The following is a 16975-nucleotide window of genomic DNA, read 5'->3' on the forward strand; positions in this document are numbered from 1 at the left end:
GCTGATTTAATTAGTTGAATTTTTTGTGCACTCATGGGCATTCACCTTTGCACTATATTCCATATGCATGGTATCAAACAAGTATTAGCTCCTAGATTGCATAGCACTTGGTTTTCTAAATATTGACCTATATTGAGAGTGACAAGTCCCAAGCTATAGGTTTAGTATGTTCATTTCTTTGGGGATTGAGTCAATGAGGATTATATTTTATCTCCTGGAATGACTTTTATAAAGAGAGGACTATGTTTTGTATGTGCTTTATATTTGGATGACGCATCTCGGGGCCAATCCCTAAGGCGTAGGAGAACTGTAGTGGGCTACGACAGAGTTAGCCAAGGGATGCTCTCTCTATATGTGATACGGTCTGTTTGGGAATTCCAACTGTTTGGAGTCGAGGAGGGATCCATTGGGCTATAAATGGTACAAACATGTGTATAAGTTAGATCAGTGTGGTTAGAGCCTCTAGACGCTCCTAGATGTGAGGCCGTGGGATGTTTTGGTTGAGCATAGAGGCATGGCTAGAGCCTTAGAGCTAGTGTAAGGATCATTTTGGTCTCAAAACTCCATATATCTATAGGTAAGTCATCAAGTAAGTGGTGCTTGTCCTTTGGGTAGAGACTCTTTTGATTGTTGATCACCTTCTCAAGGGTTTGGGAAAGGAGATGAAGGGAGACCAAAGTGGATTGGTGGTAAGAACCACATGTGATTTTGGTAAGAAAATTTATGATAGAGTGTAATCTTCTTTGAGAACTAAGAAACAAAGAGAAGAGGAGAGACAAATGAATCAAATGATTGTAGATAAAAAACAAATGTGATTTTGGTAGAAAAATGTGATAGCAAAATATTTGACAATTAAAAAGAAAGAACAACGGTTGAAAAGTGATCCTTGACAAAGTTAACATTCTTAGGTATTTAATGGTCGATATCTTAAATTAGTAATATATTCTCTCATTAATCATGTCATCATGGCTAAATTTGGAGGGTTAATTCTTCTAAAACCTTGACTGACTCTAGCAACTTAATTATTTTCTTACAATTGTTATTTTTGAATTTTTTTGGATCTTGATATGATTTAATTATAACTATAAATTATTCTTTATGCTCTGCTTCATTTGACTAAAAACAAGAATGTCATTAAAAAGCAATAGTATAATACTAAAATTTCAAGAAAATATAGTTCGTCATATGGTTAAAGTAGTTGGGGTATTAGTTAACCCAAAGAATATACATAGAACTCATGGCGGCCAAATTAGTTACTGAAAGTTATCTTATAGATGTGAGAAGTAGTTATGTAGACGTGGTGGTATCCATATTGAGGAGTATTTTGCTAGAGAAAGTAGCACCTTGAAGTTGATTTACAAGATCATTAACTCGAAGGATAGGATAACAATACCTAACGGTGATCTTTTTGAGAGATTTATAATCAATACACACCAATAGGTTTGATTCTTTTTCTTGACTAAGAGGATAGGAGCTCCAAAATGAAAATTGTTATGTCTCATAAGCCCATGATCGATCAAATCTTCAACTTGATTTTATATTTCTTTTTGCTTTAATAGATGGTACCTCTAGGGAGCCTTACACGGTGGTTGACTACTTATAATTTATTTTCTAGAGAGATTTTTGAGTTTAGATGGTTTAGTGGTAGATCAATAAGAAAAGAAAAATTTTTAATGAGATTGTTATTATGTAGATCTTATGTGAGATCCTTTGGTTTGAATTTCATTGATTAGGACCTAACAAGTTATATAACCCTTTCTTATTGCACACTTAGCTTGTACAAGGCTAATCCAAGGAATGGCAATTTTAATATTTAATGCCTTTCAAAGTGAGACTTCTATTATTTTGCATGATCATTATGGTATGCTTCTTATAATCAATTTGTGGATTAAATTGATGATGCAAATGCATATCTAAACTATAATCACTAGACTACAAAGATGCAAAAAGAGATCATTTGTTTCAACATAAGATCCCATGCAAATTGCTAGTTCTTTCACTTTTTTAATGCCATTATATTTTGTGCCTAGAAATGGAGCTTTAATTTTGTAATTAATGATATGATTTCTAGGTTCATTTTCTTAACCACTTTCTTGCAAATAAGATCATGTGTGATACTATCATCATGAATACAAGCATTTAGTGACCTTGGATTAAACAATCCATTTTAAGAAAAGAATGACAAGACAATTTATCTTGATCTTGACTCATTATGCTTGGTGATTCTGACTCAAGGGTCTCTTCATTGAAATTAGGCAAGTACTCTTGATTATCTTCATAATCATCTATTCCCAAGAAATTTACTTGATTAGGTGGGTTTACTCAATTATTGTAGAGTTACAATAGTTACTTGGTTGGTTATATCTATAGGAAATAATAATGAAAGCTCAAGTGGAAGGATTGGGCAATGTTATTGGTCCATTCTTTGCATTATTGGCTCTAGATAAAGCGGAGGATTTTACATTGTTATTGCCATTTCCTTGTGAAGAATTTCCATTTTTTTGCCAAATCCTTCAATTGAATCTTCCACCACAATTAAATTTGGGATTTGCAAAATGATTGAAAGCATGAGTAGCACTAGGAAATCTTGAAGAAAAGTTGTTATCATGTTGGCCTTCATTCCTTGTTGTTCTTCTATTCAGTATGCTGAAGAGACAGCCTCATCCAAACTACTGGGCTTAAACATGTTTATCTCCAATTATAGAGGAATATTAAAACTAGCATCACGGAGAGAATAGAGAGGTGAGAGAAAGAAAAGCAAAGGAGAGAGAAAGGAGTGATGAGGAGAAAGAAAGACTAGAAAGTTAGGAAAGATGAGAGAGAAGCCATAGAAGTTGTGAACAAGAAGGTGAGGTAAGAGACATGAAATGTATTAATGTTCAAAAAGATGTGAAAATTTACATGTCTCACCCCTTTTATACCTATGTCAATGTGACAAGGTATTATTAATAATTCTACACTAGAATATATCTTCTTCCCAACTTCTTACAATCCATCCCTTCCCAAAGGTTTTTGCCCACAAAAACAAACTTACAAGAGTTGGAAAGGATAGATGAAACATAGTACTAGTTTGTTTTCAACTATACAAAGTATGGAAATGAATGAAAGATTGAATATATATTGTTTGAAATGAAGACACGAAGGTAAGCCTCAACTATATACATGATCCCGATGTCTTCAAAGGAGTTTGGAGCCTTTAAGTCTTCAAGAAATAAACTCAAAATTGAGAGGACAACTTGCTGTAAAAATAGACCTTGCTAAACAAAATCGGACATAACTTCTGATAAAAGTATCCAAATGAAGTGTGCCACATGCCAAAACGTAGCTTTTTGAGGGTACTTTGACGTATATAGGTGGCATATTTCTAAAAATTTGGTCACCTATTCTCATTTGCATATATCTTCATCTGATCTTGGGCCTTTTCCTAAGATTTATCTTATACTGTTGAAGAAGGGTCTGCATTGTTTCCAACTTTGAATCTATATAGGTTGCATATTTATGAAAATTTGGCAAAATAAAAACTGTTCTAAAATATATTGATGTCAGAATCCTGTCTGCTCCATAACTGGCTCCACTGTAGTTATTCTTCAACCACCTCCAATGCATCCCATAGATAGGGAAACTCATCTACTATAGATTCAGGCCTCCAAGAAGCTTCTTTAGGTGGTAAAACTCTCCATCTAATCAAATATTCAATGATAGAATGAGAGTGAAGCTCCTTCTCATGCTGACCTATAATCGCCTTAGGGATGTACTGAATAATACCTTCTTCATCTATAGATGGCAGCTCATCAACTGTATCCACAAGAGTACCATAGAAGGGCTTGAATTGACTAACATGGAATATATTATGAATCTTAGTGGAAGAGGGTAGTTTCAATCTATGTGCTAAGTCTTCAATGCGATTCAAGATCCTGTAGGGTCCATAAAACTACTGAGCAAGCTTGTTACTAGATCCATCCTTCAAGAGATAGAGTTGGAACTCAAAAGGTCGTCTCTTCTCATCTGCATACATCTTCATCTGATCTTGGGTCTTCCTAAGATTCATCTTACATTGTTGAAGAAGGATTTGTGTTCTTTCCAATTCTTCTTCCCATGAGGATTGATTTTCTCATTGAAAATGACTATGGGTAAGGGCACCTTATAACCATATACATAGTCTCAAAGGGTGAAACTCCAATACTAGCATGGGTAGAGTTATTATAAACAAACTTAGCCAAGTGAAACTAAGAATCCCATGAATGTTGCACATCATGAAAAAAATGGCGAAGGTAAGTCTTCAACCACTTATTCACCCTTTCTGTCTAGCCATTAGTCTGTGGATGATAGGCTACAGAATAAGAATAAGCCAATTTAGTGCCCATGGAGCTAAATCACGCCTGCCAAAAGTTACCCATGGAATTGTTATCATGTACAATAACTTGCGATAATCCATACAATCTAAAGATCTAATCCAATTTATTGGCTACTTGTGAAGTAGTGAACCGCCTTAGTAGGAATACAGTGGGCTGCCTTGATGAGTCTATCCACTACCCCATAGATACTATTCCATCCCCTTTTGGTAGTAGGTAAACCAATAATGAAGTCCATGGTAATGTGCATCCATTTTTCCTCAGGAATAAGTAGTGGCTACAACAAACCACCTAGCTTATGGTGGGTGCTATCCTTATTTTGCTGATAAGGCATACACTTCATAACAAAATCCTTAGCATCTTTCCAATAAAAGCTTTTGCAAATCTTATCAAAATCCAAAATTTCCAACTAAAGGCAAAGAATGCAACTCCTCTATAATTTTTTGTGTGAAAGAAGCAGTAGAGGAAATAACAATCTTGCCATTCAACCAGATTAGGCCATTTTCAAGCTGATAATGTGAGTTTTCCTTAATGAGACCTTGCTATAATTTTTGAAAAACATGGCCAAGCTCATCATTCAAAAGATAAGCTTCATGTGATTCTTCAATCTAGTCATCACTATGTAGCTCAATCATAGTTGAAACTTTACATGTGCACACGTAGGAAAGAGAATCAACTACCACATTGTCTTTGCCCCTCGTATGAGTGATGTCAAAATCATAATTTTGCAGAGTAGCTATCCATATACACTACTTAGGAGTGAGATTGGACTAGGTGAGGAAATACTTTAGGATCTTGTGATCACTTTGAACTCTAAATCGACTGCCATACAAGTAATGGTGCCACTTATTAACCGTATGTAAGATAGCTAACATCTCCTAGTCCTAGACAATCATAGCTATTTTTTTATCTATAAGCTCATGACTTTTAAAGGCAATAACTCCATGCTTCTATAACAAAATAGCCCCTATGCCACGACCATTGGTATCACATTGTACGGTAAATTCTTTCAAAAAATCTAGGCACACTAGAATAGGAGCAAAAGTAAGGAGTTCCTTTAATTGGTTGAAGCTACTATCTGTAAGTGTATCCCAAAAGAAAGCTTCATTCTTCAACCTGCCATTTAAAGGAGTTGCAATAGGCACATAATGCTTAAATGATGATAGGCCAAGAAACCCTCTAAGTGAAGTAGTGGTAGTAGGTGTTGGCCAATCTTTAACACACTGCACCTTCTTAGGGTCAGCATGTATCCCTTTTTCAATGACAATATGGCCCAAGTACTCCACCTAAGTCTGTATAAAAGAGCACTTCTTCTCCTTAGCAAAGATTTTGTGATGCCTTAATATATCAAAAACCTTTCTTATATATGATAAATGGTATTGTAGAGTCTTGTTGTAAATCAAAATGTCATCAAAGAAGACTAGGACAAACTAGAAGAGGAAAGGCTTCAAAATCTTATTCATTAGACTCTAGAAAGTAGTTGGAGAATTAGTAAGCCCAAATGGCATCACTTGAAAATGGTATAGCCCATGATCAGTGCTAAAGACTATCTTAATTGCATCACCCTCTTGCATATGGATCTGATGATACCTTGGCCTCAAATCAATCTTGGTAAAGAATCTAGCCCCCTTGAGCTCATTAAGCAAATCATCCACTCTAGGTATTTGATACCTATTCTTCACTGCAATCTTGTTTAGATCCCTGTAGTCAATATATATCCTGAAGGATCCATCTTTCTTCTTCACTATAACAAGACCAGAGATGCATGAGGTGAAGAACTAGGTTTAATGAATCCCATCTCTAGCAGCTCCTTGATTTGCTTTGGCTACTTCTTTATGCTCACACTTAGACAAGCTGTAGGGTAGCTTATTGATTGGCTTTGAGTTTGGCTCAAAATCAAGAGGGTGATCTACTGCTCTCTTAGAAATAGGTACTTCAAACAAATCATTGTACTTCTCAAGAAGAGCCTACAAGACTGGATGATCTATTAAATTTTTGGACCGATCTTCAATCTTTTTATTCAAGTGTAAGACAAAAATTTGTGAGTGCATCTTGTACTTCTTCTTGAGTTGTTGAATGTTGATATGCTAAAAATCAGATTTTCTAGAGATTCCCTATAAATGGATAGGATCTGTCCACATCAAACATCAAAGATAAACTCCATATACAATAGTGAGAAATCCATAGTAATATTTCCTAAGGTCATTAGCCAATCACATTCGAGTATAATATCTATGGGCCCCATTTCCAAAGTAATAAGGTTTACTTTTGCTTCATAATTTTCAGCCAACTATAAAGAAACCTATGGGCATATTTGAGTACCGATTTCTTCTTAACCATTTGCTACTTGAACTCTTATGGGGGGCTACTATAAATCAGTGGGAAGACAATTCAATCTACCTACAACTAACTTATTCACACAACTATGTGTACTGGCATTGTCCATTTTCTAGTAGGATAATCATATCCTTTCCATGAATATTACCCTTCATACAAAGTGTATTACGGCTCTTAGAACCTGTCCAAGCATTCATGGAGATGGAATAATTAGTGGTAGCAAGTGGCTCCTCAATAATTTCTCCCATATCAAAAGGAATACTACCACTCAGATCAAAAGGAAAGGTGTTGGCAGCAGGATCATAAAACTATTCTTGCCTAACCTCCTCCTCAACATCCTCTTTTTCAGTGGTAGTCACAAATGCATTTGCCTCATCGTTATCATCCTCTAAGTCTTCAAAGACTAACATACTATGGATCTTGGCTTTTGCATTTTTGTATATACACTTGGTTGCATGATTAGCCGCATACTTCTCTCCACATTTGAAACATAAGTCCTTTTCTTTTCTTTCTTTGTAGAGATACATAATAATAGACTTTGGATTAATAGTGGCTGAAGTAGATCTAAACTTGTTGTTCCCTTATTTAAGATTCACTCTTGGATTTTTTGCTATCCTAAAATTGCCTTGAGATTTTGAAGCATTGAATGATGGATAAGTTGGCACTTTTAAGCTCCCACTTCGTGCATGAATACTGCCATAAACATTGCCAAGTTGTCCATGTTTGAAAATAGGCATTAGGTGTCCATAACTAGGCCAAAATGAGGACTCTCTTCTATACTTCCTTCCATAACATTTCACAAGCTCAAATGGCTTTGAAAAGAGTGGTGGGGTTTTGTGCCATAACATCAGTTGAGGTTCTAAACCATATATATACTTGTGGAGTTTAGCTTCATCACTTATACTCTCTACATACATGATGAGGTTGACGAATTGGTTTGTATAATCCCATACAGTTAGGCGTCTTTGTTCTAATCCATACCATCTTCATGCCAGTTTCTCTTTTCCAAGAGGAGAGACAAAGGCCTCAGCCATAAATGTTAAGAATGCATCTCAACTCTCTACTAATATATTCTCTTTCTTAATATATCTCCACCAAGTATGCACAAATACTTTCAAATATAATGAGGCAAAATGGATATTCATATCGTCAATTTTAGGGAATATATCAAAATAGGATTCTAATTTTGAAATCCACTCCTCTAGATGAGATGGTGAAGATGACTGCCCATTATACTTTGCCAAATTAATTTTATCTTTCCATTCCATTTCATGGAAAGGTTGCTGTTCCAAAATAGGGATGATCATGATTAATAGGAATTGAACCTCCAAAATAAGATAGTACTCTTCCAAAAGATGGTTGAGAGTTAGTGTGCAACCTTCCTGTTTGTAGAGGACCTCTAGAGACTTGTGGATCCAGCACATAAGCTTGGGGATTAGCATCATTCATATTATCCAAATAGTCATCATGCCTTTGTGAAGTTTGTTCCATTTCATATTGACTATTGGGAATGTCCATTCTTCCAATGATTCCTTGACTTTGACGATTTTGATTAGGTGGTTGAAGTGGGATTGATAGATCATTGTTTGATTGTGCTTTCTCCCTAGCATCCTTGGTTTCCATTTGCATTTGCATCCATTGAGAGAGTTGAATCATTACTTGGATATTGGATTCTACTAATTTTTCAATCCAAGCCTTTGTTTGGGTAGTGGAATCCACCAACTTCTCAATAGATGGCTTCATTTGATGACTAGACAACACCATTTGTTTAACTTTGGATAGTAGCTCCATTTGCCTTTGAGCATGCCTATTCTCATGTTTACATACCGTATTATTAAGTGCCCTAAGTTCTCCTTGCATTTGAGGCTTTCCAAGGCTCTCTTGAGGTGTATTTTCCAGCAAAATATATTTGATTTGCTGAGCATATTCATCCTGGGCCTTACTCTTCCCTTTATGACCTGGCATAGTAGTGCAGTCCTGCAGTACCCCCTTGTCATAAAATTAGCTATAACTTGAGCTAAAAAACTCAGATTCCCAAAAATTTTGATTCAAAACAAAGCCAACAATGCCCTCTTTAGGATGAGCTATAACACGTTATAATATGTTTAGGAAAGAAAATTCTATAACCCAATCTTTGAGGTTGAACTATCTAGGCCTGCACCCTGTTTTAACTTGTGACTATCCTATTTTCACTTGTGAGAGAAAAATGGTAGTACCTAAGGGCTTCCAAACCCTTTGGGGAGTTGGATAGGACTTGTGCGTAACCTGTAGTACCTAAACCTGTACTCCAATGATGAAAATAGTACATGTAGTTACCTGTTTATTCCATACAAAATCTTGAAAAAACCCTATTTCACCCTATTTTCATATTCAAACCACTTAAGTCTTTGAGACTACTTTGAATATTCAATTCTCCACTCACAGTACCTATGTGAGAGATAAAATAGTAGGACAGGCTCCTTACATGGGCTTCGAATTACTGGGAGGTGGGCAACGTTTCCCTTGGGTCGGTTGGTTGCACCCCTTCAGGATCTTTAATAGTGGGGGAGCGTCACCTCTCTATTATCCCACTATCTCCCCCGACATCCACCTTTTTTCTCGGTGGAAATATCAACATGGCAGTGATATGCTACTTTAATCAATCAACATGATATGCATTACTAAAATTTCCATTCAGCTTGTTCCGTGAAATGCAATAGGATTGAAATTTGCAAATTGAATAGGGAGAGGGTGTTACCACATAGTGACTCATTGTTGACTTACCCTTTACAATAGATTATGATATATTTTACCATGAATCAAACAATCATAAGAAAATCAATGGATTATAGTAAGGACTTTAATCAATTAGTTAGGCTTTAACCAATGGGATTGTTGAAAACTTGAGCAAGCTCCTAATTCAATGTTTGAATCAAGTAAGCAACGCACCCCATAAATGGGCTGAATAAACCAATGATTGGCTAAAGTTTGATGGAAAAATTTCAATTATTTAATCTCTCAATCAAGTAGATAAAGCTTAGCAGTTGGATAAATGAGAGAGATTAAGAATTGAAGAGAAATACCTCTTGTTAGCTTGGTGAAGACTTAAATGATCCCTAAATGGTTGACGAAGCCTTCGGTTGCTCAATATTGTTGAAATAACCTTCAGTCCTTGTTTTTTTGATGTTTAGAAGTAATCTTGAAACCTTAGAAGCTTAAGATTGGAGCATTGGACCCGTTTTCCCCAAATCTTGAACCCATGGAAGCTCTTGAGGTTGAATCTTTTGCAATCCTTGGAATTACTTCAAGAATCTTTACTAGAATGAATTGCAGAGCTAAAATGATAAAGAATATTTAAGAAATTGAAGCTTGGAATGAAATTTTCATGGCTTTCCATGGACTACATAGTTAGGGTTTTTAGGAGAATGTGAGGATGAAGAATGGAGCACAAATCTTGATGAATCCTGAGAGATTTCACTTGCTAGTGACCAATTGAAGCATTACGGCTTGGAGATTGAGCATGAAGAGCAGGGAGCAAGGAGAAATCGGTCTGAAAAATGCATCGTATTTTTCAGAGAAGTTTTGTGGCCATTAAAGGGCTTGGGTAGAGCTGATGGTTATCATCATGAAGGGTTTGAGGCAAGGAAGCTTGATTTGGTGTTACTTTGTCTAGGAAGAGCAAGATTTGAGATATAGAAAAATATCCTGGTTACATAGTCCATGAAACTTGCATGGAAGCTTCAAGAAAGGGAAAGAGAACTCTCTCTTTAAAAAGTAACCGTAGTTTGTTCCTCTCCTAAATCCGGTTAGCTCCTATTTTACCAAGTTACCTTCAAAATAGCTTGTAATGGATATACGACTTGCTATTTGAGCCATGGTTTGCCAAATATATCTAAGATCTTTGTCAAAACTCCAAGATTAGTCTTTGCTTTAAGTAGAGCTCTTGCAAGTACTTGCCATGTGGCTCTCGTACACCTACTATCCAAGATTTAATTGTGAAAAATTGGAGAAAATATGTTTGAAATGAGAAAATCAAATGGATCAAAAGCCTATGCTTTGGAGAGACTTGAGAGGTAAGAAAAAGAAGACCAAAGGAGAGAGAAATACTAGAAAGTTGGGAAAGAGGAGAGAGAAGCCATAGAAACTATGAACAAGAAGGTGAGATAAGAGACAACGAATGTATTAATGTTCAAAAAAGATGTGAAAATTTACATGTCTCATCCCTTTTATACCTATGCTAGTGTGACAAAATATTATTAATAGTTCCACACTAAAACATATCTTCTTCCCAATTGGAAGGGATCCCTGTCGAAGAGCAGAGGCTCATCTTTGCTAGAAAGCAACTAGAGGATGGCAGTACCTTGGTGGATTACAACATCCAGAAGGAGAGCATGCTCCATGTCGTCTTGCAATCATGAGGTGGCATGTAGATCATCGTCAAGTCCTTGACACGAAGAACCATCACCCTAGAGGTCAAGAGCTTTGATACCACTTATAGAAGTGAGAGGTGAGAGAAAGAAGAGTAGAGGAGAGAGAAAGGAGTGATGAGGAGGGAGAAAGACTAGAAATTTGGGAAAGAAGAGAGAGAAGCCATAGAAGCTGCGAACAAGAAGGTGAGGTAAGAGATAGTAAATGTATTAATGTTCAAAAAAGATGTGAAAATTTATATATCCTCACCCCTTTTATACCTATGTTAATGTGACAAGGTATTATTAATAATTCTACACTAAAATATATCTTCTTCCCAGCGTCTTACAACTAGATATGAACTTATGCTAATACATATCTTTAGGTACTTTTACTATCACACACCATTGTAGTAGAGAACTTAAAAAATGGTGGGTGTATTGACGAACCATATTTGATTCTCTTTGAGCAAAAATATCCCACTGTTGTTGAGCTTGAAGCTTGAAATGTAAAGCACTAAAATAGTCAAAATTATTGTTTGGATTATAAGATATAGATCAACATTCTTACGAGTAATGTTCTACCATAAAGAACCTTTCCCGAATGATATGAATCATCTTTAATCTTCTCTTACTCAAAATACTTCATCATGAAAATAGTCACCAAATTGGGTGATCCAAGAAACATCATAATAATTGTGCACCATCAAAGTAAAAAGTCCAAAATTGCTCTTACTAATTTTAGCCTTCTTTTTTTGAGCTCGAGCGTTAAGAGTTGTAGCTACAATCAGAGCAATTTGATTTTGGTCATCTTCATGCTATCTTTTAAGTATGGAAAGTTGTTCTTGAAAGTGGATTCATTCTTTGCATCACAAAAAAATGGATTAAAAGATGGGCCCTTAAAAACAATATAGTTTAAGAGCCGGGTCTTTTGCATTGTCTTATAGGAAGGCAAGATGTTGACATCTATGGAGGGTGAATATTCTTTCTCCAAATCTTTGGCTTTTGATTAAAAAAGGGACGATGCATAGGTTTGAGTATCTCTTTGATTGATTTTTAATTTTGCTCTTTTGCCTCTCAGAAACTTAGTTTGACTAGAAAACTGAGCAATAGAGTTCTTTCCCTCTTCTCTATTCTTGTAAAATTTCATATGCATTGGAGCTCTAATCTATGCTAAGAAGAATTAGGGTTTCAAGAACTTCTCTTACCACTTCAAATTCTTCTACTTGTAGCAATAGATTTTTGGTAAAATATAGGTGCCCACCTTTCTCTCTATTTCCTCTCTTTTGCTATTTTTAAAAATAGGATTTGTTGCTACTAGTCTTAAGAGAAACAAGACTTTTGAGCATTGGTCTAAATTTTTGTTTTTTTCTTTGCACAACAATCAAAATCTGAGTAAAGCACATGTTTTCTCCTTTCCAAATCTTTGTATTTAATTATAAATTTCATTTTTTTAATGCTAAAGCTTTAGAGCTTGACCACCGTTTTTGGGTTTATAGTGAAGTATTTGACTTATCCAATTTGCAAGTATAGTGCAATGTCATAATGAAGCTTTTACTTGCCTTAAAGAGTATCTTTGTTATAGCTAGTATTATTGTCTCCCTCATGGAAATATACTACTGATTATTATTTTTATTAGCAAAAGACTTCTCTCCCTCATGGAAATATACTATTGATCATTTGATTGGTTTAGATCTTTATTCTAAGAAGAATTGGTGTCTTGAAGAGTTCAATATGAACGAATTTCTGCATCCATGGCTAAGAGAGAAAGAGACACCTTGTTGAATGTTGAATCTCTATATCCATGCTAGAGAGAGAGAGAGAGAGAGAGAGAGAGAGAGAGAGAGAGAGAGAGAGAGAGAGAGAGAGAGAGAGAGAGAGAGAGAGAGAGAGAGAGAGAGAGAGAGAGAGAGAGAGAGAGAGAGAGAGAGAGAGAGAGAGAGAGAGAGAGAGAGAGAGAGAGAGAGAGAGAGAGAGAGAGAGAGAGAGAGAGAGAGAGAGAGAGAGAGAGAGAGAGAGAGGCCAAATAAGGAGGGAAAAAGATGAGCGAGAAGTTTGACGCACCCAACTTTTTTTGATTTGAAACCCTATGTCATTAATATAAAGACTACCATAATTATGGTACAAGGGATAAGAAGTAGATATTCAAGGTAAAATTTTTTAAATATATAAAATTATATATTTTTTGAAAATAAATTCTCAAAATTTTAAGAATAGAAGCTCCTTTATGGAGGCTTTACTCTTGTTGGTCTAGAGCACTCTCTCTACATCCTAAAATTCATTTTTGAGATCTCAAAACTCCCCTAATGCAACCACAACATAGATTTAATGAGCCCTAGATTGGAATATAATATTTCATGTGCATAGTGATGCCTCAAAGTTTGCTATGGGAGCAATATTATGCTAGCCTAGTGAGCACAAATTGGATTACTTAGCGAGCTTTGCTAACTGCCATATCTAGAACATTGAGATGAACTATTTTATCACTAAGAGGGAAGGATTGGTAATAGTATTTATAGTGAAGGAGTTTCGTTATTATTAACTAGCAATGCCTTTCACTTTCTTTGTGGACCACCAAGCTTTGTTATATCTTTTTTATAAACCATGTGTTACTGATTGCATAGCTCGATGCTTTTGCTACTTATTCTTGAGTTTGACTTCTCAATAGTAGTACAGAAAGAAAAGTAAATTACATGGCTAATCATTTGTCTTGAATACTCGATGGAGAGCTAGATGAAAAGAGCATCATAGATAACCTTCTTAATGCACATTTGTTCAAAATATCTAAAGTAGAGGATCTCTTTAAAGTTGACCTCACTCCCTATTGCAAAATGGAATAGTTGATTGACCAATAGAAAAGGCTTGACTTCATCGACTCACAATCAACATACAACCCTATCAGGTAATTGCCTATTTGATAACTGTCTATTGATAAATTAGAAAATGGAATAGTTGATTGACCAATAGAAAAGGCTTGACTTCATCGACTCACAATCAACATACAACCCTATCAGGTAATTGCCTATTTGATAACTGTCTATTGATAAATTAGAAAATGGAATAGTTGATTGACCAATAGAAAAGGCTTGACTTCATCAATTCACAATCAAGACGTAACCCTATTAGGTAATTGCATAGTTGTATCAGTTAGGCCAAGACAACCTCATATGATGTCGCATGTGCAAGTGTGAGATGCATGAGATTTGGTTGAAATACACATAAGAATTTGTTGAGATTCAAGCTCATGATCAACGACACTGACTCTACCTTGATAGCTATAGTCTTAGCTGTCATAATTTGTCATGTGTGTCCAATACATGAGTCAGAGACTCAATTGTACTTAGTGATATAGTCAGTTAGTAGACTAGAATGTTAGGTGTGTGATATTAGACTTAGGCTATAAGTTATGAATAATGAAGAGAAGAACATGCTGTGTGGGTTTCCAATCTCGGTGTCTTTCTCTCTCCCTCTAAAACTTTGACATGGTATTAGAGCCAAGTTAGCTCAGCTTCTAGTACACATGAGCTCAAACTTGAAGGATCTAGAAGCTAGAAGGTGATTGTGATGTGCAGCTTGAGAAGGAACCTTGTAGAGCTTCATTGATAGACATAGCTTGCACTTGATGTGGTATGTATTAGTGTTTCTAGATTTTACACATGATAGAGTCTATCGAGGCTCACAAAGGGGGTTCATTGACTTGTATTGGAGCCATGAATTGTGTGCATTAAGTCCAACATTTGGAGCAGAATAGCCATGTCATCAAATTAGTGTTCCTGCAGCAGCCCGTTTTTTTGTAGAAGCCATATCTTATAGTAGAAATGAATTTTGGAGAAATGGCCCGCGACCCCTTGCCATTTTGATGTGGTCTACAACTTTGCAGAAGAATTTTTTTTTCCAAATTCTTCACGGATTTTGAGATATTTAGCATAGACTTGTGCAAACTAGCTGTTTACTACAAGAACAATAGGTGTTTTTAGGCTTCTTGACATTTATACACATTGACAACCTTGGCAAAGGCATTGGTCACTCTCTGGGCATTGATGGCTTTCACCTTGGCATTGCATCGAGCTTCCTAAGTTCAGCCATTGGCTATGTAGATTAGATAGAATATTGGAAACTTTGTATTCAACAAGCTTTTGATGTGTCTATGCTTTGTAATGGAATATTGATACTTGATTGCTTTGGGATGATATTTGAAATGGTTTGAGCAATGATTGCTCTATTTTTAGCTGATGTATTGCTAGTTATAACAGGCTACTATCTGTCATTGACAATAAGAGGATTTGTCTTCATGTTGGCATGGTTTTTATGCATCTATTGATGCCTATTTGGACTTGTCTTGATACCCAAATGCTATAGTAGTGCTCTGGGATAATTTTGAGTTGTTTTGGGGCTAGATTGATCTTAGTATGACTGTATTTTTACTATTGTAATACAATATACAGCTACTAGACATCTTGACTGGGTTCCCATAAAGAGGTTTGCTACTATTTGAGTACTCCAACTGGATATATTAACTCTATAGATGTCATGTATGCATATGGACATGTCTATGGGATGTTGTGGGTTGTAAATACTCCAAAGTTGGACTAATTTCACTGCTAGTCATGTAGTGGGTCGGCTATCTATAGCCTATTAAGAGTTTGTTTGCTAGCATTGTTATTGCCTATCTAAACTACTAGTGAAGCTTGTATGTACATGCATTGAACCCTAGAGGTTATGGTATATGTTGGAGATGGTTCGAGGTTGTTTGGAGTTAAAAATACTTTAGTTTGTGTAGAGGATTTATGGTTGGTTAAACATAGACCATTGCATAAGTGGTTGGAAAACACCTACATCAACTGTATGCTATCTACTTGGAATGCCACTCTATCTAGATGTTTTGATACATGTTTGGGGATGTTTTTGACATGTTTGTGAGTTGAGATGCCCTGGTTCTCATTGAGAATTAATGTTACATGTTCTTGGATTGAAACTATCATAAACAGACTGAGTGGTTTGGGCAGGGAGTGAAACACTTACAATTCAAATTGTGGGAGAAAAGATTGGTAATAAAACCTTTGCTTTGTGGAAGTTCAAGATGCAAAATTTCTTGGTTGGCAGAGGCTACTATCATTTATGCACGAGAATTGAAGCAGAATTTGAATTACTTAAATGGAATTTGACTCATGATCAACGAAGAGCTCATCGACAGTGGTTGGAAAGAGCAAGAAAAGTGTTACACTAGTTCTCTTTAAGCATTTTTGATGCGATGGCTACGCAAATTACAAGTTGTTAGTCCCCAAAGGATGCTCGAGATATTCGCATGAAGAATTATGGCAATGTTACTCATGCAAGGAAGATACAACTAAAGCAGTAGTTTAATAATATGTTTAGAAATAGCAGGAGCATCCAACCTTATATGAGAGAGATAAAAATCATAGTAGATTAGCTTGCTACTATTGATTCTAAAGTGTTAAAGGATGACATGACTGTAGTTACATTGAATGGATTAGGGAAGGAGTATAAGGTATTTGACACATTGATATCTATGAGAGCATAACCTCATGACTGGGATGAGTTGCTTGCTCTATTGTTGCATGAGGAATTTAAACACTAGTTCTAGTACCTCTTAGAGAAGAGATATTGTACTTTACTCTAGTCAGCATGCTAGAGGTTGTAGAGGATGTGGATCTTTTTGAGGTTGAGGGGACACTCGGAATGCACATGGACAGCAATAGCAAAATGCATGGCATAGTTCTAATGTGCAAGGTCCATGCAGCTCTAAAGCCTTTCGAGGTAGGGGGAGATCATCTAGAGGCACAAGTGGCTCCTGGCAGTCTTATGATCAACCTAACATGGATAAATACTGTTATTATTGTGGTAGATATTGACACATAGTGAAGGACTATCATAAAAAGC

This window comes from Lygodium microphyllum, chromosome 21, assembly GCF_053477565.2.
Source record: "Lygodium microphyllum isolate KBCC chromosome 21, Lygodium_microphyllum_v1.1.10, whole genome shotgun sequence".
NCBI lineage: Eukaryota > Viridiplantae > Streptophyta > Polypodiopsida > Schizaeales > Lygodiaceae > Lygodium > Lygodium microphyllum.